This window comes from Protopterus annectens, chromosome 14.part0 (genome assembly GCF_019279795.1).
Source record: "Protopterus annectens isolate FY-2018-M chromosome 14.part0, PAN1.0, whole genome shotgun sequence".
Lineage (NCBI taxonomy): Eukaryota > Metazoa > Chordata > Ceratodontiformes > Protopteridae > Protopterus > Protopterus annectens.
In genome coordinates, this window is record NC_056748.1 from 370,782,580 (window position 1) to 370,805,890 (window position 23,311).

Below are 23,311 nucleotides of genomic sequence, written 5' to 3' on the forward strand. Positions count from 1 at the left end.
TATTCCACCTACAACACTTTTTCATAAATATAACCCCAAGAAATTTAAACTCTATACCAAAATAGCTACATTTAAACCAAGAAACCATCACAGGGATGCCCTGTATTCAGTTTATATGGAAAAAAGTGAAATTCACTCCCTGCTCAGATTGAATTTGAGTCTAATACCAAGCAGTTTCAAAGCCTGCCCAAACAACACCTAATATCCAAATAGGCATGCCTGTGTGCCTTTCTCCACTGTATTCACTACATTTTTTTTCTTCTTCCATTAGCTTACTCAAACACTCAGTCTTCTGTTGAATCCCATACACAAGTCAGGTCTTACTCTCTCAACCCCCACATACACACTCTCCATCCTCTCAGACTCTAACTTCTGCACTTTTTGGACCATTTTTTCCTTACTCCCCCACTCAGCTCTTCTATGCTCTCTACCAAATAACTTTCCGTTTTCACTTGCATTCCTCTGTTCCTCAATGAATACATTAGTCCCCACACCTTTCTTTTCAATCTTCTACTTCTCTCAACAGTTACCACTTAATTTCACTGAAGCAAACAGTGCAGCAACCATAAAAGTTCAACTAGAAAAGAAAAAGCAGCAAATGCACTGTGTGCAAAATTCCGTCTCTGTGTCTTGGGAACTCACCTCTATTCAACGCTCACAACAGTCCACAACACCTTCAATGAAACCAAGTAGAAGTGAACAAAAGTTTATTGTAATGCCAACAAACAAAGAATGGTTAAGCGCTTTCACTTGAATAAAACAAGCTTCCTCAGAACACCATAGCTTGCATCACAGTTGTTTAAATAACATTTTAGGCGCCAAAATTCAGTTTGAAATTTTAAAGCTATACACACATCCTTAACCATAGTTCTCTATTCATAAAATATTAAATAATATTCATGTTATTTCTAAAAGCAATGTTACATATAATATGTGTTGATAAAGTAAACAAGTTAAAAAACTGAAAAAATGTTAACAAAAACATTTACATTTAGATCATATCAAAACATGTTTAAAAACATATAACAATGTGCCTAATAGATAGTTCATTTTAAGACCAATAGTGGTTTGACAGACACAGTGTCATTTAAACCTGGTATAGTGGAAGCATCCGTATACATTTGCCACCAAAATTTTTTATATAATAATTATTGTTATTGGTGTGCACAATGTCCACTATGCCAAAATTAAAATAATGTTTGTCACCATATTGTTTAATATGTTTATACAAAGCATTGTTTTCATCCTTCCTTCTGATGCTAAAAAGGTGAGAGTATATACGTTTATTTAAACTCCTTTGAGTCTTACCTATATAGAATCCTGAATATGTTCTACAGATGGCAATATACACCACCATTTTAGTTGTACAGTTGCCCCCACAGAATTTAATTCATCTATGATAGTTTTTTATACACTTGTAAGATACATGAAATACTACACAATTCTGGAAATTATTCTATGTTGTCCTTGAATGAGATCAACATAGGATATAGAAAAATAGACACATGTACTGAAGAATACTTACTAGACAACAGGATCAATAATGACATCTACACTTATATTAAGGTTGAACATCCTGTATTAGCTTCTATAGTGGGTATTCCTAAAATTCACAAGAATATAGATGAACCGCCCTTTAGACCCATTATATCAGGGAGTAGGTCCAAGACGTTTAATATAGGTAAGGTTATTGATACCTACTTGAAACATATATACGCCACTATTCCACATATAGCTAAGGACTCATGGGATTTTCTGAAACAGTATCCTATTTACCTATCCAGTTCAGATCTGATATTTGTGACTATTGATGTCATAGACTTATTTTCTTGTATACCAAAAGAAGATGGTCTATCAGCTTTTGCTACGAGTATAAGAAAACATACAGATATCCAATGGGACACCATCTGTCTTCTCACGGACATGTTGTCCCTGGTTCTCGAACATAATTACATTTTATTTGAGGGAGAATATTACAAGCAGACCAAAGGCGTAGCTATGGGAGCAGCTTGTGCTCCCATATACGCCAACTTGGTCATGCTTGAATGGGAAGAGAGGACTATTTTAGATAGTCACTTTATGACATACATAAAATATTACGTCAGATACCTTGATGACATATATTTGATTTGGGATGGTGGAGAACAACAGCTAGCATCATTTTTACAATACATCAATAGTAGCAGTATTTTTTTAAAATTTACCTCCTCTAGCAGTCACGAAGGTGTGGCTTATTTAGACACATTTGTGTCAAAAATAGGGGATGAGTTTAAATCCAAAATTTATAGAAAGAACACTTTTTCGAATAGTTATTTGGAATATTCTAGCTACCATCCGAAGAAACAATTCACGAATATATACAAGGGTCAGCTTATTAGAGCAGTTAGGATGACCTCACGGTATGAGGACATGTTGGATGAGGTGAAATTTATAACGTCCTTATTTAAGGACAGAGGCTATGACGTTAGAGTTATGGAAAATGTAAGTAATTATGTTGTGAGGAAATGGGGTAACCAGTACAAGCCTTTGTTGGGTGAAAAATATAGGACAGCTATTGTTTCGACTGTGGATATATTGCATGATATGAAGTCAAACTTGCATTTTTGGTAAATCTTGCATTTTGGAATTTGGCATATATTCAGGTAAAGTTAAGAAGATTTTAATGAACAACTGGCACATAACATCTGCTGATCAAGATATAGCACCCACATTAGGTGAATGCCCAAGGTTTGTTTATAAGGTAGGGGCCAACATAAAATCTATTTTAGAGAAGGGTATCTCTATTAAGAAGACAGAATACATGAAAACTGCAAAATGTGGGGCATGTAAACAATGTCACACTATATTTCAGGGAGATAGTGTGAAATTGGATAATTACAAACACACTAGAATTAAATTCTGTGGGGGCAACTGTACAACTAAAATGGTGGTGTATATTGCCATCTGTAGAACATGTTCAGGATTCTATATAGGTAAGACTCAAAGGAGTTTAAATAAACGTATATACTCTCACCTTTATAGCATCAGAAGGAAGGATGAAAAAAATGCTTTGTATAAACATATTAAACAATATGGTGACAAACATTATTTTAATTTTGGTATAGTGGATTGTGCACACCAATAACAGAGGGGGTGACTTTAATAATTTATTATTATATAAAGAATTTTGGTGGCAAATATATACGGATGCTTCCACTATACCAGGTTTAAATGACACTGTCTGTCAAACCACTATTGGTCTTAAAATGAACTATTAGGCACATTGTTATATGTTTTTAAACATGTTTTGATATGATCTAAATGTAAATGTTTTTGTTAACATTTTTTCAGTTTTTTTAACTTGTTTACTTTATCAACACATATTATATGTAACATTGCTTTTAGAAATAACATGAATATTATTTAATATTTTATGAATAGAGAACTATGGTCAAGGATGTGTGTATAGCTTTAAAATTTCAAAGTGAATTTTGGCGCTAAAAATGTTATTTAAACAACTGTGATGCAAGCTATGGTGTTCTGAGGAAGCTTGTTTTATTCAAGTGAAAGCGCTTAACCATTCTTTGTTTGTTGGCATTACAATAAACTTTTGTTCACTTCTACTTGGTTTCATTGAAGGTGTTGTGGACTGTTATGAGCGTTGAATAGAGGTGAATTCCCAAGACACAGAGACGGAATTTTGCACACAGTGCATTTGCTGCTTTTTCTTTTCTAGTTTAACTTAATTTCACTGGTCATCTTAACGTTCTCTCTTCAGCATAATCACTGCATGCAAACTGAACACAATTGTTCTGCAGTGGAATAAAGACTACAGTATTTCATTATATATATTTTTTGCTTAATACTGCACTGCCTTTGCACATCCTTTCTAAAATGCATTCTGATGTGCATATTTTGAATGTAGCTTCTCACTGCCTCTGCTGCAAAGGGGCATTTTTGCTCAGTTAAACTATCCTATACTTCTCAACCTCTTAGTACGCAAATTCTAGACAAAGTCAAAGACAGTAGGGGACATAAAGGCCCAAAAGCAGGAACAGATATTAAATACTAATCCCATAAATGTAAAGAATTGATAGAATAGCATGTATTTGTATTAGCATGTATTTTCTGAAGGAGTACTGAACTCAAATGTTTGTCATTACTTAGCAGCTTCAATTTTCAGTGATTTACCACAAAACCACAATTTTGAGGAACAGACCAAAACATGAGGCAAAAATCTGGACAGTCTGTAAAATTCTGGACAGTTAGGAGGTATGTCTTTGTTAAAATATGCCAATAAATAAAATAAACCTATTTTTAACCTAGTCACAACAACAACTCTTTCCTTATACAGAGTAGGGATTTTGGCCACCAAGGTCTGGTTTAGCTGGTCCAATAGGAATTCTAAAATACCAATAATTTCTTCATGTGGATCTTGGCAAGGGCTACCAAGAGAATAGCAAAATTCATAAGACCCCAGAATGCAGACTGCCTGCCCAACAGTTCACAATGACTTTGCTGCCATGATTTTGAAGGGGCTGAAAGGATCTCCACTTTTTCCAGTGGCAACTGCTATATCTAGGAGAGTTACCAGAAAAATGCCACAATGGCTCATGCTCAGGTTTGGCTTCTGAAGGTCCACTATAAAGCCTAGTCTGGTTAGGTACTGCAAGTGTAATTCAAGGTCCCCCTTATCTCCTGCATGGACTGTGCCTGGGGTAGGCAGTCATCAAGGCAAGGGTATAGGTAGATGGCCCTTGGTTCTGTATAGTGTTACCACTGGGGTCAGGCATTTGGTAAATACTCTTGGTGCAGCAGCTAAACTAAAGGTCAAGGAAGTAAAATGGAAATGTGACCATCCTGCCACAAATCACCAAAAATATCCGAGACTTCTGAACATTAGAATACGCAACTTCATGTCTTCTAGATCCATAGGAAACTTGAATGCCTCAGAGGCTGGAACAGGAAGCAATGCCTCGAGGGTCAACATTTTTAATTTTTTTAAGAATTTGCTTAGTCTTCAAAGAGTTAGAATGTGCCTGAAGTGGGTGTCTTACCTGGGAATGTGGAACTCTCACAAATAAAAGCCCTTTTCCTCCTGTTCTGGTGTAACCCTGAAATAACATCTCTTCTATGGCGGGTTTTAAGACATGCTTTGCATCTCTTGGTACCTTGGGAATTCACTTTTTTCTGGATTAAAAAAAAGTAGTTTACAGCCCTTAGAGATGTACTTTAGGAACTAATTGTCTGAAGTGATTTTTTTTTGAGGCAAAATGCCAGTTTGCCTTCTATCATGGGGCTAGAGTTTGAAAGGCGGGCACGAAGAGGAAAGGGCTGGGGTGGAGAAAGATGGATGTGGTACTCTCAGTTGCCCCCTGGGGGTAGAACAGTCTTACTGGCTCCCCCGCCCCCCTCTGTCCTGTTGGTATCACTTTGTTTTCTCGAAAGGTCTTCATAGTTTTGGGCTGTTTTCCACTGCCTTGCCTATGGTAGAAAATACCTTGCTTAGAAAAGTAATACTTTTACACATAGGAAGGGGAGGATGAAACATGCGTTTAACAAAAATCCATAGCCTTCTATTTACTCACCATTTTTTTAAACACACTGTAAGCCTGGGGTCTAAAGAACAGTTCTCTATTCACAGGAGTATTAAACAGCAACATTTACACATATTCGGATGTGGACCAACTCCTCAGCAGAGTGCACCTTCTAAGGACTGACCCTGTACTAGCAGCTTGAGAAGATGTATCTACAGCATCATACCTGCATTTAAGGGTATGTTTTCATAAATGTAAGATGGTCTGAATTTAGCAGACCAAAGCAGTCCTCCTGAATAGTAACCCTTACCAGAAAGACACATCTCATCCTCTTGAAAGGCCCGACTCCAAATACAAATGGGTTACCTGAATTGGGCTGGACGTTTTGTAAATACTGGAAAAAGCCTCAAGCCAGCTTAGCCCACTCCTGTGAGGGAGGCAGGGTGGAATGGGATAGGAGGATCTATGAAGGATCAAGCTTTTGCTTGGAAAAGGTAAGAACCTTGGGGAGAGGGGGTTGGGCTTAGTGGCCAATGGGATCTCAGGGGCCCCAAAAGGAATGCCCCTAAGTTTCAACTGTGTGGGTGCCCTCCACGCATGATGAGCAAAGGCAAATCACTCTCTCCTTGATTAATCAGCAGACACTACTTTTCAGAAGACTCCTTTGTCCTCATTTCATTCCAGTAGGGTGTGCTTTCTGCAGGAGGTGTAACAGCATCCCCCAAGAGGCATTACCACAAGCTTCTGACAAACCAGATGTTGGGTCAGGGGGAGGGGGGGGTGCCCTGGTCAAACTCTTCCACGATACTAATGTCCTCAGATCTAGAAAGCCTAACAGTTATCCAATTCCCTGGTCTCCTCCTGTCTCCATCTGCTCTTCTCCTTTCACTTGAAAATGATGTCCGTAATATCATCAGATGGTAGCCAGCTAACCTTTGGGTACAGGACAGCAAGGCATTGTTGTCTCATGGGTAAAGTTTTGGGCTTGGACTCCTGCAGGATTTCACAAGCTCTTATGCTGTGCTCCAAGCATAAGAAGTACACCAACTTAACATGTCAGATTTGTCTCTTACAAACACACTTGCCTTGCTTGAGCAGCATGCCCAATACCTCCACATCAGGCACAGGATATACAAAAGTCATCTGAACCAAGAAATCAAAGAGCAGAAAACATCAGCTAAGAACCTAAAAAGATACACCACTTTGTCTAAGGAAGTAAGGGTTCACCATGGGGTTACTTATCTATTTTGATGTTAGTTCATGGGGATAGGCCATGGACTGGAGTCTGTTTGGATAACCTTACAGAATATGCAACCTATGCAGCAAAAACAAACTGACAATGACCAGCCATCTCAGTCTTTACACCAGGTGTGTGAAGGACTCTATGGCAAAGGTGAAATCAGCTGGCATGGGGGAAGGGTGTTTGGCTCTGAAAGTTTAGTTGGATGTGAACCTCAGCCTTCAGCAGAATCCTCTGATGTAATGACAGCAGCAGTGAACCACTCAAAGAATATATTTTTTCCAACTTAATATAGGCTCAAAGGAGGTTGCTAGGATATCGGCCCCTAGGGCCTTTACAAGCCTAGCCATGTGATACCAGTGTTCCCTAACTGACCACTGACAGATGGTTTCATTGCTTGCAGAGCAAATCTAAGATCACCACTGGCTGCCCTTGTCCATGAGGGACATAGATGCCACCCCAGGGGTGAATTTATGGTCTCCAATCCAGTTACCCAGGTTGTGCTTAAATAGGGTCATTGAGGGGCTCTGCTTAAAACAAACTGAGAGTTTATTCCAGAGTAGTAGCAGTCTCTGGGAGACATTATCTGTATCTCCAGCATGTTCTGTTTAAATCACAGACTAGTTTGAGATCTTTGGAGCGAGTGACTCTTGTCCCATTTGATTTACGGACGTACAGCATTTCCATTAGGGCAGGGTTACAGACTTCTCTGTAAGCCAAGCATGTACACAACTAACATTCAGAGCTACACTGCAGATCTCAAAGTTGGCCAGCAACACCCTCATGAACGCTCAGTGTGGCCTTGGTGGTAGGTGTGACGGGTCCCTACTCCAGGCCAGCAATCAAGGACACAATCCTTACCACTGACTCCAGTAAGGGACAGTCACTAACATCAAAGATGGATTCACACAGTACTTTAAGATGCAGCTCTCCACACCAAGCACAATTTCCCTTAAGAGCACACTCCAGACCTAAGGCTGGACTCTCTCTCTCTCTAGACCCACACAAAACTCTACACTGACCACTTTGGAGCTCTGTGTCCCTGTTCCCAGTAGTGGACACACACACTTGGATATTTTAGTTTCACACACACCTGGGAAAAGCTGGCACAGATTTACTAACTGTGTCCCCTTTTACACAGACTCTAAGGTAATCACAATGCCACCAGTCAGCTACCCTAAGGCTCTTACAAAAAGTATCCAATTGTACCTTGGAAAATTAATACTAATACAAATGGTAGGGTGTGACCAAAGCAGCAAGGCTTTCAGGAGAAACAAACATAAGTACTCTCAAAATGTTAAAAGTATTCTCTAGAGGACCAGCCACAATGAAAGGTATTAAAATATTTAATGATAAATAATAAAACGAGAATATTGCATACAATAAAGAGTTTCAACCATAGCAATATAAAAATTAATACAGTTGTGTAGTTTCTCACAGACGCAGAAAACAATACTAATCTACTATCACTAAATGTCCCTGACTAACTAAGGAATTGCTGTTCCCTGACTATTTACTAAAGCAAGGCAAGCTGATGTGTGCAGAGTGCCTTACCACAGCAAAAGCTGGATGATGTCTCTCTCTGTCTGTGTGGATGTGTGAGATATACACCCTGTCAGAAATATTCCTGTCAGTTTCTAAAGTGCTGCTGCAAGGGTTGAGCTTTGCTAAGATCTGTGGCAGCATCTGAAGGCTATAACACAATTTCAAACTTTCCACCCATCCAGGGTTCTCTGATCTATGATCAGTTACAACAATACAACCAAATACACGTGCATACATTTGTTCTGTCCAGCAGGACCTACTGTTGATGCATTTTTAACACAAGTAACTTTACAAATATATTTTTAACTCAAACATCTGTACAAATCAGTGTGATAGTCAAATAAAAATTTGCAAGGTAGCTATGCTGGCATATGTACTGCTCTACTCTCACTGGCACAGATGGCACTACCTCATAACACCACAGTAGGATTCTCATCTCAGCTAAATTTGGTCATCAAGCCATTAGTACATGTTTTCTGCTGGGCCTGGGAAGTCTATAAAATTTACTGAATAGAAATGCTGCATCACAGAAAAGCATCTCTGGCAGTAGAGGGTCCTGTGTAAGTAGGTGGACCAATGCCCCTTTATACTCTGCTTTAATGAAGTACAAACTTTACTATATCAGCTTTATATTACCTGCCCCGCGCCGCTCCAGTATTTCTCCCACTGTGCCAAACTGTCCACTAGAAGAGCGATTATTCCATCCCACTAACAGTAAAGGAAAGCTGCATTTCCCCTCCTGTCAGCCCTCCAGCTACTTGGGTTCATCACTGAACCCCAGTCTCTAGTGTGACAGTCAGGGCAAACACTTTTGTGCCTGAGGCCATCTTAGGTCTAGCCTGCTTAGGATCTTGCAATAGTTATTTTCTCTTCACAATTTACATGTTATAGACTTTTTAAGTGCTAAACTAAGGCCTCTTTTCTACTACTGTGTACACATTTCATATCCAGTGTTATTCTTCTGAACTGCTTCATTCTTACATCTTTGAAATTCTTGACTTTTTCAATATACACTGAAAATCTGACCTTGTAATTCTACTACAAGGTGCTAGCACTGCTGCCCCTGATGAGGCACACTTGCCAGTGGACCTGCCCCCTCCACCCAAATTTCTCTACATTTTTGTTTTAGAATCAGTACTAAAGATGAAAAGAATCACAGTCAATGGCCTAAAATCAAAGCTGGTTTTATACAGTGGCATTAGTCGCCTAAAAAGTCAAGAAAATAGCTTTTTTTGGAACTAAGATAATATAAATCCTGCTCTCTCTATCTAACGTTAGAATGTAATACTCACAATTTTGATAAAATGTCAAACATTAAAAAGGAAGACAGCAATATATTTAGGACAAAATTACAGACACACCTGAAACTTACAGGCAATTCTCAGTTATGGACTATATATTGCCTTAAAAAGGGCAACTTGGAGGACTAGTGGTGCAGTAGTTAGCACGGCTACCTCATAGCTTCTGGTTCTTCAGCTCAGTTCCCACCCACAGTACTTTGTGTGCAGGGTCCCTTACATCTCCATAGGTTTTCATTGGGTGGTCCAGTCTTTTCCTACATCTTAAAAACAAAAATGTAAGCAGCAAAAAAAAAAAAAAAAAAAAAAAAAAAAAACAAGGAGCAAGACAGCTAAAACCATAAATTTAATTGTAAAACATAAAAAATAAGTTATTTCAGACAATTCCTTTATCAGATCAAAGAACAAAGTGTGTTTAACTGTTTTAAGTAATACTTGACCAATCACAGGCTCAAAGCTGCACCACACCTCTTTCTTCTTTTTCCCCTAAAACCCATTTTGAGAGAATGCAAGCTCAGGCACTGAAATGGTTAACTTACTATAAGCAAGAGCTCTGAAAAAGAGGAAAGAGGTGTGGTGCAGTTTTGAGTCGGTGACTGGTCAAGTATTACTTAAAACAGTTAAACACACTTTGTTCTTTGATCTGATGAAGGAATTGTCCAAAAGCGCTTATCCATTATGTTTTATAATTAAATTTATGGTTTTAGCTGCCATGATCCTTGTTATTTTTTTGCTGCTTAAATTTGTGATTTGTCTGAACCAAGGTGGACTTGGGTTTTCTTCACACACACACGCGCGCACACACACACACACACACACACACACACACACACACACACACACACACACACACACACACATCCTAAAAACATGGCCATTAGACGAACAGGAGATTGTCTAAACTGCTGATAGACATGGTTTCAGGCTTCTTGAAAATCTACATGCATTCAAAACACCTCTCAACATCCTAGTTCTATAGCTGTACATCTCCAGGACACATATAACATCTTTGTTTCTTCCTCATATTCTAACATACCTCTTCCCTCCTCTACTCTGTCACCAGCTACCAATCTGTCTTCACCCACCTCACCATCTACATATACCTATCCCAACTCTTTTAACACTCATTTCATTTATAACTCATAATTAAATTAACCTTTTGCTTTCCACCCATTGTAAATAACTCAGTACCATGGATTGTGACATTTATCCTACTGCACAGTTATTTAACTGCATTAGTATAAAAAGCCTTACTAGTTAATGCATAGTTACTATTGTATCCATTTAGACATTGTAAAAGTTATTCTAATTGTATTCTTCTTGACATTGTTTATACTGTATAACTTATACAATTTTGTTTGTGCTGCATGTACTGGAGCTTTTCTCCCCAGGCCCCCCACGTCTCCAGTCAAGAAATGTAAAATAAATAAGTGTGGTGCTCAAGTGTGCGTCTAAACTCTGGGATGGGCTGGTGTCCCATCCAGAAAAGGATTTCTGCCTTGTACCCAGTGTTTGCCATGAGACAAGTCTACTACCCTGTGATCCTGAATACAGTAGTGTTAATACATTTTAGCAATTACCACAGTAATAACAATGACCTTTACTTCACTTGATAAGTTGCAATATATGACAACAAACCCTTTTGTTTTCAAAAGCATGTCAAAACTAAGAGTCTGTATTGTTTACTGCAGGCATACTAAAAATGTTTACAGCTGGTCAGTGATTTCATCCCTTCAAGGGCATTATATACAGCCAGGGGGTCTGGAAGAAGAGATGATAAAATCAGCAAGCAAAGGACAGTAGGACCAAAGATATTTTTATTTTATTTTTTTTTAATTTTATTTTTATTTATTTAACATTTGTTTACTGGGAAAGTCCGACTGGGTCAGGAACCTATTTTCAGCAGAGGCCCGGGGAGAAAAGCTCGAAATGATACATGAAAGTTAAGACAATTTACATGAACAAGATAAAAAACAAGTACTAAAGCACACATGAACAATAACCGAATACTAAATAAGAACAGAGAGGTAGATGCCATAATAAATACAAAATAACTACAGAGAGGTAGAAACAAAAATAAAACGTACTAAATTAAAGTGGTAGACTGCAAACTCTTTTGTTTTTATATACATCAGGTAGGAGTAAGCTAAAAAATGAGGATCAGAACATTAGATGCAAGTAGATACTTAGAAGGATGGGAAAGTTAAGGGTGTAGAAACATGGAAAGTCTGTTAGTGTAATATGGTAGTGGTTACTAGATGAAATTACTATATTCTTATATCTATAAAGAGAAATACATACAAAGGCATCCAGATATGGAAAATTTTATGACAATAAAGAAGAAAACAAAGGGTAAAAGAGCATTAGTCATGGAGAAGTTACAGAAATAGGAACTGAAGTCATGAATTACCTGAAAGTGAAGGGTTTAGTGTAGAAAATCCAACTCTGGTAATGTCACAGCATGATGGAACAGTGAGCCCCCAAATTAAGGAGAAACAGGTAAAACAGGAAGCACCTGATCAATTGCCACATGAAGATGATCTGGAGCCTTCAGCAGGAAACCAGCACAGAAGTTCAGTTGGAGTTGCACAGCAAGGGAAGGAACATAAAACTGTGGCAACTCTGACACAGTCGATTTTGTGGAGTGATAGGCCAGCGAGTTTCCATATGAAAGAGCAACGTATGATGCAGGATCCAGCTGAAGAGAATATGTCACAGGAAAATGTTTTGGAACTTTCTGCAGTATGCTCACCGGAAATGAAGAATAAAGAATGTGCCCTCAGTTTAAAGAAAAATATCTAAGGGAAGAGTTGCTTGATTTAACAGACATGGACAGACATTTTAAGACAGATGAAAAAGAATAGTTTACAGAAAGACAGGAAGACCTAAAATGTTAGAAGTCTGATAACGATCTTGATTATTGTGTTCACCTGTTTTAACAGAAATTCATGTGATATACTTGGACGGCACAGTGGTGCAGCGGTAGTGTTGTCACCTCACAGCAAGAGGTTCTCCAGTTCGATTCTCGGCTGGAGTGCCTTCTGTGTGGAGTCTGCATGCCCTCCCTGTGTTCCTGTGGGTTTTCTCCGGGTACTCCGGTTTCCTCCCACGTTACAAAGACATACATCTGGAGTATTTCTCCTCGGGCCTCTGCTGAAAATTGGCTTTGTTCCAAGTCGGACTTTCCCGGTAAACAAATATTAAATAAATAAAAAATATATATACCAGAAGTAAATAGGATACATTACCATGCAGCAAAATTAATAACAGATAAAGTCTTACCACAAAAATACAGGGCAATAAGGGACCGGAAAAGAGAAAAATCAAATGCCATCATGGAAGTATTAAATAGAGAAAACTAAAACACAATTAGGATGAGAAGTCACTGCTAGAAGATTATAGAAGAGGGAAAAGATCAACAAAAATACTTAAAAAGATAAACGTGATAAAAGAAATGCACAGTATTAGAACGGACTCGGATCTATTGTGCACTATTACAAATAATAAACTAATGATATCAGTACAGGCAGAAAAACTTAGAAGATATGCAGATAAATATAAAAGAAAAGTACAAAATAAGCAATTCATTAATGATCCAAAAAAAGTTTTAGAGAGAATTGGGAAACAAAGCAAAAGGAATACAACCGCCACAAAAAGAAGAAGCAGATACATTTGAAGAAATATCTATGAATACCCTGTGGAACATAAAGATGCAGAATGGACAGAAGCAGTAAAAGAAACAGTAAGAAGTTCAAATGTACAAGATATGAATGGGATGAAGTAACAGACAGAGAAACTGAAATAAAATTAAGAAAAGTTCTTAACTGGAAAACCAAAGACCCAGATGCAGTACCTAACTTCTGGCTAAAGGTATTAACATCATTACATAAAGATTTAGTCCTGAGTAAGAACTCCTTATATGCAGACCCCAAACACACACCAATGTGCATAACAACAAAAACAATATTCCTCCTGAACAGCGAACCTGCAGCTATCCTAAAGACTATAGACCAATAACTTGCTTTCCAACAATGTCCAAACTGTACACAGGAATTGCTGCCAACAGAGTTTATAGTCATTTAGAAAAAAACTTAATCATAGCAATATGGAACAAAGAATTATTAGTTAAAGTTATAATGGATAATTGTAAAAAGGAATCTAAGTATCGTATAGGTAGTTTACAAAAAAATGCATTTGACAGGTTCCCACATTCATGGATAAAGGAGCATTTATGGCTGTATAAGATGCACCTTGTATTGGTCAATTACATTACAGTGACCATGAAACAGTGGCAAATAACTATGCAGCTATGCCATGACAAAGGACAAATTATCACAAGGCTAAAAATTCAAAAGAGGATATTCCAGGGTGGCTCTGTCACCACTGCTGTTTTGTCTTGCTCTTAACTCACGAAGTTGTTTACTTAGCAGACTAGGTCATGGTTATAGTTTGGCTCCCACACAACAGCAAAGTGTAAAGACTTACTCTCTTTTTCTGGATGATTTAAAACTGTATAGTTCATCATGTGAGCAGCTGAAAGCACACTGGCCAAGTGGTCAAAACTTTCTCAGATGATATAAGAATGTAATTTAGTTTTGTTAAATTTTGCAAAAGCAACCTTTAAAAAGCTGCAGCACGAAGAAAATCAGTCTGGGACAGGAATGTGACAAAGGTACTTGAGCAGAAGAGAGTGTATAAATATTTGGGAACTGATGAAGGATCGACAATAAAATACGAACAAATGCAAACAAAACTTAGTAAGGAACATTTTAGAAGACTAAAATTAATACTGAAAACAGCCCTGACACCTGGGAACAAATTCCAAGCTACACACCAATTTGCTCTTCTTTTTCTAACTTACAGTTTTGGGGTGATTGGTCCCAAAAAGGTACTGGAGCAGTTGTACAAGAAAATAAGAAACATATTTCAAACTTATCAAATGATTTATAAAAATCAATGTATACCAAGATTATATATTCCCTTTTCTGAAGGAGATTTGGGCCTCCTCGAAACTGATTACATGTTTAGATCTACAATCATTGGACTACATACATTATTTGATGACAGACTGCAAAGGCTCCAAACATAATGAAAGTTTTTAAAACACGAGGAGACCAAGTCTAAGATGACTTTTTTGCTTAGTTTATCAGAAGCATATCAGTGTCAAGAGGGAACAGAACTCAAACCAGGAGACAAAAATCGGGCAGCAACTGAATGTGCCAAAAAAAAAACAAAAGGAATATAAAGTGAAGGATCGGATGAGAAGGCAAGAAATGTGGAAAAGGCATAAATACAGCTGCAAGTACAGAAAACTCCTGGAACAACCTCATGCCGATCAGGATGTGTGCAGGGATGGTTAAGGAGAGGTGAATTTAAACCAAAAGACGAAAGGTTACTATTGGCAGCCCAGGATAGTGGACTACGTACATGCTTGGCTTACAAAGTCCATTGAACATGTCAGAGAAAAAGACAAATGCAAGTTCTGTAAAACAGAACTGGAAACGGTTACACATCTTGTTGCTGGGTGTGATACCCTAATGGCAGAGGGCCTGTATACTGAAAGGCACAGTAATGTAGCAAGACTGTTGCACTGGGGATTGTGCAAACATTACAATACTGAAGTAGCCGTGAAGCAATGGAAACATGAGCGACAAAGCATTACAGAGAATGATAAAGTTTACATTACATAGGATCACCCATTACCAACAGTTCAAAAAACAGATGCGAGAAAAAATGATACTGTAGTCCATGAAAAGATGACAACAGTAGCATTGATCACTGAAACTGCTATACCCAGTGATTACTGTACATTACATACAGAGACACAAACTCATAAAATAGCAGGATTTGCAGGCAGAAATGAGGGCAATGTGAAGAACGTACACCCAGACTGTTCCAATAGTAGTATGAGCAATGGGTGCTATAAAAAAAAACAATTTACAGTCTTACTTAGCTATGCTACCGGTACATGTAAATCTGTATGAAATCCATTGGGAGTCATCTCTAGGCACATTGCAGGTGCTGCAAAAGCACGTTTGGCTAAGAAAAACTGAAACAATACAAATTTCGTGAACATTAATTACACTTCGACTTAGGTGCATTCCTGTCATAATATTAGAAACCCAAATGACTAGGATAACTTAAACCGAGAGAAACCATATAAATCACACTGAAACTAGCTACTATGTTAGCGATAATTCAGGGTAAATTGTGTAAAAAAAGCCACAATTAATATTTTAAATAGGCAAACAAATGCAATAAAATAATGTCCGTGAAATATATATAAATGTTATTCTAATTATCACTTCAAACATTACAGTAGGCATTTAACTGCAAATCGGGTAGGTCATTTACTTTTTCAACCAGCAGCAATCAACAGAAAAATGGTAAAAGACAACATTAACCATATTAATTTAACATACTGCAATAGTATAAAACATCTCCTAAATCCAAAACCCACCCCACCACCAACATAAATAAAACTTACAGAGTGCCTCCAAACACATTGGGTCAAGTGTCATATTCCAATCAACTGAGTGACGCAAGATCACATTTACGTGTTTACATTTGTACGTGAAGTTGGTTCGGAAGACAATGTGCAAACGCCTCCTAGTATTGATGGAAAAAGTGCAGCGGCACTGAGAAAATGCTGACGTTAATTTTAGTTTTACAAAAGGGTACGCTATGAAACATACACGCACCCGTGTTCTCACACGCTGGTGATTTTTTTTTTAATCTCACTTCTGCAGAGTATGCATATTCTGCTCTAATTCACTGTACCTTAGAGGAATCTGCGTTTCGCAGTGGTCTCCATATTTTCATTCATTTGGGGGTGGGTGGGGCTAGCTATCCCAGCACTCAGTGGGTGTAATACAAAGACGCTAGCTCCGGATAGGGTGCACACTTACAGGTGAATTTGGGTGATTGGCATGTGTTTAGTTTGTGAGCCGAACCCGGAGCCCGCGACTAAAATACACGTGCACGCTGGCAGGAGATACGGCTGCTAGAGAGAAGGCGCTGTACGCGAAAATTACTGCGATTGTTGTCACAATTAGCATTAGGTAACGGCCGTGAAGATTAGTGCTAAAATGCTTCTACAAGACTCGGTATTCAGAACAGAGAGTATCTGCTCATGAACGCTATATTACTTCAAGGGGCTCGGCTGGAGTGTGTAAGTTGTGAGTACAATCAGATAGAAGCCCAGCAAGGAGCTTGTTAAAGAGCACATTCAAAGGCAGCAGGCCAACTGCTCAGACTACAGCTTTCAAAAGAAAGTGTTGAAGATCAACTGACAGCAGTAAAGGCCTGTTAAAAAAAAAAAACTTCCTAAAAACATGCAGAAGAGGCAACAACCCCCTCTAGCGGAAGTGAACCCAATTGACCCTGTCTAGAAAATCCCCAATGAAAATATTCGTGTTATTTTCCTGATATAGAAAGTGATAGTATTAGCAGCATACATATATGCTACAGTAGGAGTTTCCAGCTCTACAGCGTTTGATAAGAAGCCCCACAGTAACAGACACCTTGAAACTACGTAAGACACGAGTGGTTAGGGTTCGTGTGGGAAATAACACGGAGGCTGTCAGCAGGGCTGCAGTAGGCAATAAACAGAGAATAAAATGGAGAGTGGGGTGGGAGTATGAGAAGAGGAAACAAATAAGTAGGGTGGGAACTAGAGTTAAATTATTAATAATCAAACTGAAACATTTAGTGAGGTCTGATGGAAAGTGAGAATGAGGCAGACGATCAAAGGAAAGTGGTACAGGTTCATAGGTTGGTACTAGGCTATCGGTCCTAGGTCCTATACAAGCCTAGCCATAACAATTCCCTGGCTATTTCTTCCCACAGTATTTACTTCACTGGACCCCTGTCTAGCAGGGCGACTGACATGATCCCTGGGGTGAATTTCCTATCTCCCATCCAATCATCAAGGTTCCATTTCAAGATGGCCAAAGAGGCGCTCTGCTTGACATGTATGGGCGGTCTATTCTAGAGTCTGGGAAGTCTCTGGGTCAGTCCTATCCCTCCAGCATGTTTTGTTTATTGTGATGACAAGGTTTAGATCCCTGGAGCGTGTGTCTCTGAGGGATTGGGGTTTCTTTAAGTGTAGCATGTCCAACAGCTGTTTGACATGGCCTTGTATGTTAAGCAGAGATTGCCTCTGAGTAGACGATATGCGATAGAGTACAGGTGGAGATGGTCAGCATAGGGCATCTGCTTTATGCCCGTGATTCTTTTAGTGAGGTATTTCTGCAGCCTTTCCAGTTGCTGCAGATGTCTTGAGAGGTACATACCAAATGGGGGGGTTGTATTCTATAATGGGTCTAATGAGGGAGGAGTACAATGGAGCAATGTCCTCCTTTTTTTCCTGGATGAAAAGCCCTTAGTGATGAGGTGTGCCACATAGAAGGATTTCCCGACTGTTGCGGCGATGTGGTTATCGAAGGTGAGACCACTGTCCACCTGTGTCTCCAAGTCTCTTATCACACTTTTGGTGTTTAGTGTACTGCCACTTATGTGGTAATTCACAGGTACATGTTTTTCCCAAAGAGGATAACTATACATTTCTTGGCATTGAGCTTGAGGCCATGGCTCTGGCACCAAGCATCTGTTTCTGTAAAACCCTTTTGTAGAATACCCACATCATTTGGGGATTCAATAATGGCTCCTATTTTGCAGTCATCTGCAAACTTAGTGTTGGCCTGTACTTCAGAGAAGTAGATGCCAAACAAGAGCAGTCCCAGGACTGAACCCTGAGGTACTCCACTTGTCTAGAGCTGGATTTGGAGTTGGCTACTTTTATAGTGTGGGTTCTGTCAGTAAGCCAGTTGGCAACTCATCGAGTGACGTAGGGATTAATGGCCAGCTTAGTACGTTTGTCTATGATTCCAGAGTGGGGGATGGTGTTGAAGGCCTTGGCGAGGTCCAGATAGGCTGTGTGGATCACCTTATCCTTGTTCACGGCTCTGGAGACTGATTAGAAGAAATCAATCAGGTTCTGGAGACAAGATCGGCCCTTCACGCACTCAAACTGCGTGGGGTCCACTGTTTGAAGGTTGCCAATGTCTTTGTTTATAAGTTCCATGATAATACGTTCCATAGCCTTGCAGATCAGGCTTGTCAGACTGATGGAGTGGTAGTTCCCGGGATCCAAGGTGGATCCCCCCTTGTGGAGTTGGATAACTGTAGCTGTGCGCCACTCAGTGAGTACGAAGCCTGAGGTGAGGCTATGATTAAACATGACACTTAGTGAGGTGCCAGTTCATTTTGTAGTTCATGTAGTACATAGTCTAGGATGTCGTTTGGTCCCATGGATGCTGTATTCTTAGCTTTGGAGAGTGCCTGTTTTTACCTGTGTGGCCATCATTACCGGAATATGGCAATCTTTCGGTATTGAGATGGGCCCTTTAGGGGGTGAGAGGGGGGGTGAAGTTGGCACTGAATCGATCTGCCAGGATATTGGCAATATCCTTAGGATCAGTATATTTAATGCCATTCTGTTGTAGCTCAGAGCAAATCTGAGCATTGCCATTTAGATTCTTGACATAGTTATAGAATGCCTTGTGGTTGTCTTTGGAATCTTTGCAATTTTATTTTCATAACTAGCTTTGGAGGATTTTATGAGGGATCTCAGCTTCTTACTGAGGCTGGTAAAGGAGTTTTTTTGCATCCTGTGATTTTCCTCTCTTCTGCAACAATTTCTTCCTTCTGTTATAAAGTTTGTTTATGGCAAGGGACCACCAGATTGGCTTCCTTTTTTTGGAGGAGAGCATCTTGGTTCTATTAGGGATGGCACGATTCATGCACGAGTGGATGTGCTCGTACAGTGCCTTAGTGTAGGATTCAGCAGTCGAACTTTCAGTTCCCGTCTGCATGGGTCTCATGAAGTTTGTCACTTCTGACTTGAGTAGCATGAAGTTGGTTTTCGAGAAGTTTTTTTACAGAGGTTTCCTTACTGGAGGGTGGGATGTGGATGTCAAGGGTGATTAGCTTATGGTCAGACCTGACCAACAAGGGGGTGACCATAGGTGTGGAGCATCGATTTCCCATATTGATAATGACCAGGTGTAGGATATTGGAGCCCCTGGTGGGACTACGTATTAGTTGGTCCTGGGCATTGGAATTTATGAATTCCAAGAACCGTTGGGCAAAGGTGTTGGTACACAAGTAGTTTTCCAGTTAATGACAGGGTAGTTGAAATCACCCAGTATTAGGGTGTTTGGTTGTATCTTAATATTTTCCAGTATATTTAGAAAGGTGTAGTGAGAATCTTGGAGCATGGTGGGGGATCTGCAGCAAGCTACAATTTAGACTGCAGTCTTACCTAGTGTTAGTTGCACCTGGAAAATTTCAGACGCATTGTGTTGGGCAACTAGCCTGGTGTTGTGAATATCCTTGGTGAATATGGACAATCCTCCACCTTTAGTGTTTCAGTCCTGGTTTGGTGGCAGAAAAGTGTGGTAAGAGCTGTAGCCTGGTACTGTAGGGGTGCTCTCTGGAGCCTTGAACCAGGTCTCAGTTATTGCACAGATATCGATGTTCTCCATTTTTAGGAGTGCCTCGAGAGAGTGCATTTTGAGGTTTAGACTTCTAGCATTGAGTAACATTACCTTCAGATTTTGCATGCTTGTACCTGTTACAGTGGTGGTGTTGTCCTTTGAACTTTGCCTAACAAAGGCACTATAGGGGTGGTAAGAGCCTTCTGTCGATCACGTCGTCCCAGGTAGACAGACACTGGATCCCCTCTGAATGACACCAGAAGCTTAGCCAATTGTTGAAGTCAATCATTTTGTCCTTATACTGTGGTATCAATCTGGGCGAAGGCAGGATGCTACTCAGGGCTAGGGTCATACCTGCCTGGGCCACATGATCTGAGAGCTCTTCCATGTCTCTTTTCATGTAGTCCAGGGAGGTACATCTCAAGTCATTCACTCCAACATGGACAGTGACAGTCATATTTGTACTTGTTGTGGAGTGACTTGAGTGCATGCGTTATGTGGTGGATCCTGGCACCCGAAAGGCAGCTGACTGTAACTTTCTCCATGTTCAGCCTGGTGAGTGGGACATCAGTGTGCCTGACTATAGAGTCACCTATGACTAGAGTGTTGGGTACGTTGTCTTGCCGTAGGGGCTGTTGTTGGGTGACAAAATAAACTCCTCAAATACTTTGGGGTATTGAGGGGAAACCGATAACTCATCACAACAGAAGAGGGTAAGTAGAAGAATGCTACAAAAGCAGGCACGGACACCGGACAAGGTCTTTATCTTAGTTTGCTGAGCAACAAAAGAGGTTGCCAGCAGAGGAAAGTGCAGCAGCTATGAAGAAAGTGACTACAGAAGAAACGCACAAATTCAAAGGACATTGGGGGAAAATGTACATGGTTAAGCTGAGCTATATATCTGAGTGTTGTAACAGTTGTTACTGCTGGTTTGTGAGTATTAACATGCCTGTATTGCAATTTCTACTTACAAAGCTGAGTGAAGCTCCAGGCCACAAAATATACTCTGAAGTATAGTACATAAAACAATGCTCAGTAATTTTAAATACATTACTTTATTTCTCACCTTGTATCTTTTTCAGGGGGTGGTGAAGCCATTGGCATTCTGATCTTCACAACTTCATTGAAAATACCAGTGTAGCTGCATATCTCCCAGTCCTTGAATGACTTCCTACTCTTTTTGCCTGAACCAGTTCTTCCCCAGTTTCAAAATGTAATATTCAAGTCACTGTTAATGAAAGTGTAACATTATCCATTCTCTCGTTTTTGATCCAGAATATACAAACTGTGGGCATATAATCTTACTCTGCAAGACTATTAGTCCGAGGCTCTTCACTCTCTTTAATGTCTTCTCCCTTCACATTTTTATGATGGATAGTATTTAGAAATAGAATGATTAAGGAAAAGTAATTTTAGTGCTTTTTTCATATACTTGCCTTAACATTTGGTATACCATGTATTTCTTGATTTCCTTAACTAATCAAAAATATGGGTTTCTAATTACTAAAAAAGACATAAAAGTTTTAAAGCAGGGTAGAAAAATAATTAAACTCAAAGGTAGGTTCACTGCACTCACATGATGTATATGACCTGTGGACAGAGGAATTTTTTTATTACAAATGTACAGATTGTAGTTGTAAATTCAAATGAAACAAAAGTCCTATTTGGACAATAAACAAAAGGTAGTGAAAGGCTTGCAAAAAAAAAAGGAGGGCCACAAAATTACTTAGCAGAAGAGGTATAATATGTGACAAAGAGAGCTGTACATGACCACTTCCTTCCAGAGCAATACGGAGTCTATATGTAGGGGTACTTAAAATTCAATTTCTTCAATCAGCCTTGTGGTATTCATGGGTCATAAACAAAGCTTGAAGAGAGAACGGAGTACAAAATTTAAGAGAGTATCAAGGAATATTTCTTCACAGAGAAGCCAGTACAAACATGAAGACAACCAACCCTATCTCTGTATGTGGCGAGTTAGACTGTGTTAATAAATAGGTTCATAGGTTAGTACTAGGCTATCGGCCCTAGGGCCTATACAAGCCTAGCTATAACAATTCCCTGGCTATTTCTTCCCACAGTATTTACTTCCCTGGACCCCTGTCTAGCAGGGCGACTGACGTGATCCCCGGAGTGAATTTCCTATCTCCCATCCAATCATCAAGGTTCCTTTTGAAGAGGGCCAAAGAGGTGCTCTGCTTGACATGTATGGGCAGTCTATTCCAGAGTCTGGGGAGTCTCTGGGTCAGAAACCTGTCCCTCCAGCATGTTTTGTTCATTGTGATGACAAGGTTTAGATCCCTGTGTCTCTGAGGGATTGGGATTTCTTTAAGTGTAGCATGTCCAACAGCTCTGGGTTTGACATGGCCTTGTATGTTAAGCAGAGATCGCCTCTGAGTTGATAATATGTGACAGAGTATAGGTGGAGTTTTTTTAGATGGTCAGCATAGGGCATCTGCTTTAGACCTGTGATTCTTTTAGTGAGGAATTGCTGCAGCCTTTCCAGTTGTTGCAGATGTCTTGAGAGGTACATACCAAACAGGGCATTATATTCTATAATGGGTCTAATGAGTACACTGGGACAGTGACATCCTTTTTTCTGGATGAAAAGCCCTTAGTGATGAGGTGTGCCATATAGAAGGATTTCCTGACTGTTGTGGTGATGTGGTTATCGAAGGTGAGACATCTACATTGCATGGACTTCTTTTTGTCCATCTACTGCTATTTCTTGGGCCTTTGCATTTTTTTCAGAGTTTGGACGCAAAGGACAGGTGTATGATCGAAATTTCCAGTCAAATTTTTGAAAGAGGTTTCTGCAAAATGGTATTTCTCTTTGCTCCTAAGGTGCAGTAATCCCAGGAAGGAATATAAAAGCAAGGTTGCATCCCCTTCCCTTGCATGGAAGTATATGCAACATTTACCATGTACCTACCAAACGAAAATTCAAACAAATCACTAATATTTTCTATTTTTGTATGCATTCAATTATGCAACTTTTTAAACTTCAGACAGATTATACATATTTCATCTTAGATGCATTTTACAATTTTGAGACACTCAGTAATGTCACCCATGAGTCAGAAAATGGAATACAGAAGTGCTATAATACACATTTAATTACAGGGGATCTCACTTAGAAATAAAAAAAAAACACTGCTCACACTCAAGAACTAGGCAAATAACAGAAACAAAAGTCAGCTTTACAGCATACTT

The 23,311-nt window shown here is 39.4% G+C and overlaps 1 protein-coding gene across 4 annotated transcripts in view; it reads right to left on the minus strand.

The window, feature by feature from the left end:
• The window catches only part of NDST2 (N-deacetylase and N-sulfotransferase 2), a 1,311,836-nt gene that overhangs the window by 912,793 nt on the left and 375,732 nt on the right, over nucleotides 1-23,311 (minus strand). Inside the window, exon 1 of one of the 4 annotated variants that reach the window (XM_044056102.1) lies at nucleotides 16,087-16,547. The exons of the other annotated variants lie outside the window; for them this stretch is intronic. The gene's annotated coding sequence lies outside the window, so the exon portion shown is untranslated. Of the gene's footprint in view, nucleotides 1-16,086; nucleotides 16,548-23,311 lie in introns of those variants that run through there. 4 annotated transcript variants of the gene reach the window in all.